Source organism: Coptis chinensis, chromosome 4 (genome assembly GCF_015680905.1).
Source record: "Coptis chinensis isolate HL-2020 chromosome 4, ASM1568090v1, whole genome shotgun sequence".
Lineage (NCBI taxonomy): Eukaryota > Viridiplantae > Streptophyta > Magnoliopsida > Ranunculales > Ranunculaceae > Coptis > Coptis chinensis.
Genome location: NC_141459.1, coordinates 10,964,008 through 10,967,285, shown reverse-complemented (window position 1 = coordinate 10,967,285; position 3,278 = coordinate 10,964,008). Strand labels below are relative to the sequence as shown.

Below are 3,278 nucleotides of genomic sequence, written 5' to 3'. Positions count from 1 at the left end.
GACAATTGGACTGTAGAATTTGAGGGTACACGCCAAAACTGTTGTGCTTCATGTACTTCGAGGTTAGTACATTCTTCAGTTTTGATTCTCACGTTTGGTTTCACTTGCTCTGTACTAAAATAAATGTAGGGTTAATTAGTAGTAACCCTAGATGAGCCAATTAGGATTTTCTCCCCACTAGATGAGGAAATTCGAGTTTTCCCCTAAGTACATACACAAAAATAAGTCAACTTGGGCAGATAGTGTTTTTTTTTAGTGTATTTGGGGGGAGACCCTAATTGCCCGTCTAGGGGGATCCTAATTGGCTCGTCTAGTGTGTGTGGGTTGGTGGTGGGGGTTACACTAACTAACCCATAAATGTAAAATGAAAATTGAAATCTGATGAATCAATACGGACAAATCTTTGTGTCGGGTATCTTCTCTGCTCCATGAATCGAATCGCCTTTTGCCTTACAAATAACAGCCAGTCGCGGTTATCTCTCTCTCATTTTATTCCTTAATTAGGCTTCATTATTTTGAGAAGCGGGCCCGGACTGCTAAGCGCCGACACCCCAACTAATACTGCTTTTCTTGTCCTTCAAATGATGGGTACCTAAGAATTATCATCATCACAGCCCAAATCTTTCCTACTCCACTGTGCTCAACTTGTCTGGGCTTTGTTAATTTTAACGGAGTGCTTGGTGTTACAGCTTCTATGTAGCTGCAATCTGTGATGCATCATGTGTTATGGTTTTCCTATAGCTGTTTAAATCATTAAATGTTCAGAAACTGAAGTAGTGATGCAAAATTGCGAAGTATAAATATGTTATGGAGTATTCATGTGCTTAGTACTGCAATCTTCTCCTTCCCTCACTTAATGATCATTTAGTGAGTTCACAGTTCACGCTTAAGTGCAAAGAGTGATGTTCAGGCAACAGCCAAGGATGGTCAGAATGGGTGAGCCTAATTCGAGCGGTATCACACTATTTCATTTTGGGACTCACTCAACCTTAACATCCACCACTTTGAGCCGAACCTCTAAAGCTTGACTGGCAGGCTACTGGACACCTTCACACCTTCAATCCTCCCTAAACTATTTAGAGTTTAGATTGTCAAAAGCAAAAACAAGGTTACATTTCCAAACTCAACTCTAGAGCAAGGATGATTCCCTATTTAAAGGCATTTCCCTTTTCAAAGAGATGGAGTAGCTCTTGGTGACAAATTGTCTGAGAAATAACCCGATTGAATGAATGCCTAAAATTGTACTAAGGCTGAGTCCAATGGCTCCCTATCCTTTAAAAGTAAAATAAAGTCAATTTTTTTTTACTTCTATCTCTATTTTTTCTCTTATATATTAAAAGGGATTTCTTTTCTATCTCTATTTTTACTCTACATGTATGAAGAGTAAAATAGAGATGAGAAATAGAATCTTTGTATATATACATAGAAAAATAATGATAGAGAGAAAATGTGTTGACTTTAGCTCTACTTTATTGACTTTAGCACTACTTTATTGATTTTAGCTCTACTTTATTGACTTTAACACTACTTTTAAAGGGATAGAGAGTCATTGGACTCAGCCTAAGCGGGAGTTAAAGCATGAAAACAGAAGCCCATTCGTATGGATTTGGGCTCATGCTTCTTGAGAAAAGCCTATTACTGCCCAAGCCCGAGAAGGCCGATCCAGTCCAGCTCACCCCCATGGCAAATTCTAGCCGGCGTTGTTAAGAACTTGGCTTTTTATGTTTTTTTTTGGTTGTGGTTTCAATGCAAGTTTCTTTGGTTGTGTCGTTTTGAAGTACAAGTAAGAATCAAGCAAGAAAGATATCATCGCTCAAAACAACATTTCATCTTTAAAAAAGTCTTAAAATATGAAATCTTGTGTTCATCTATTGAGCTAGGCGCCATAAAATACCAAAAAATAACATGACTTGGGAAAAAGAGTTCATGTTGCTGACTCCAGTAGTTGAAGGTATGGTCAAGTGATGATACCATGATAGACTTGTTCACTAGAAAAGTGATACCAAATTACTAATATCTGCTTTGAAAGTAACACCATTATTTCTCTCATAGGGAAATAAGTCTGAATTTTCTTTATTGGAGTTGATCTGTTTCTGAGTTTTGCAGAATGACATCGGGTGAAGGAGCTCAACATGCTTCTCTCCTTAGTAAGTTGCACATTATGATTTCACATTTTTCAGTTTATTGTTCAAATTTTAGTATGTAGTACTGTTTTATATTCTGTGTTCTGTTCGGCCTGCAGTGGTCATTGCAATAAAGGTCGTTATTGTCATCGTGGTATGCTACGCAATATTACATAGAGGAAGTAACTCCTATCTTTTGAATCCAAGGTTTCTGCTATTTCCCAAGGATTCACTTGACATGGAGAGAGAGATGCTTATTAGATTTTCACCAAAGGAACTAACAATTGCTACCGGTAATTTCACGCACGTGTTGGATGCAGGCGGTTGTGGGGAAGTTTATGAAGGAAATTTTAGCAATGGACAAGAAGTTTTAGTGAAGATTTTCAATGGGAATTTTGATAAGAGAACTGCGGAGCTATTCATGGAAGAAGTGAGTACTAATGGAAGATCCCATCACTTTAATCTGGTTCAACTCCGTGGCTTCTGCTTTGAACGAGAATTGCGAGCTCTTGTTTATACTAATACGCATGGTGCACCTTTTGCTTCTAGTTCCAGAACCTTCTAGTTCCAGAACCTTGACTGTGCAATAAGCCACTCTCTTTTCCGGACTTACATATACATATAGCACCGTCTCTATGTCACACTTAGACATCTGGTGCAAAGGGGTTCATCAAAATTGAACAAATGTTGTAGCTTAGTTTGAACAACTCAGAATTAGAATTTGATTTATTAATTCTTTGATCCTTTACTCTTTGTATAAAACAAGGTTTAAATTTGCAGCATATATTTGGTATAGGAGTTATGCAAGATGCTACATTTTGTTGCAGGAGTTACTTCCATGTTCATGTGTGTTGAATAATATCTTTCACTTTGTTTTTGATGAGCAAATATGACTTGGATACTTTCAACAATATAATTTGTTCACAGAATTCATCCCATATTTTTTATCGAGCCTTCCAAATACATCAGAGTGTCTTATTTCAATGCTTTTTCACTGCTTTTGAGGTCTGGTTCAACTCATCATATCCTTGTCCAGCCAAATTTGGAAACTGTGGGGAGATTCAATTTCATGGTACTGCTGTGTACCACTATATTCGTATATATTAGAATATGTCAGAATTAGAATATATCCAATATGAAAAGTCTCATGCTTAA

At 37.2% G+C, this 3,278-nt stretch overlaps 1 long non-coding RNA gene across 1 annotated transcript; it reads left to right on the top strand.

The window, feature by feature from the left end:
- The first annotated feature begins 502 nt into the window (after positions 1-502).
- LOC147501841 (uncharacterized) lies at positions 503-3,011 on the top strand. The gene is made up of 3 exons (XR_015221484.1): positions 503-1,249; positions 1,566-2,147; positions 2,243-3,011. It is a non-coding gene; the product is annotated as an uncharacterized LOC147501841 (long non-coding RNA).
- Positions 3,012-3,278: the final 267 nt, after the last annotated feature.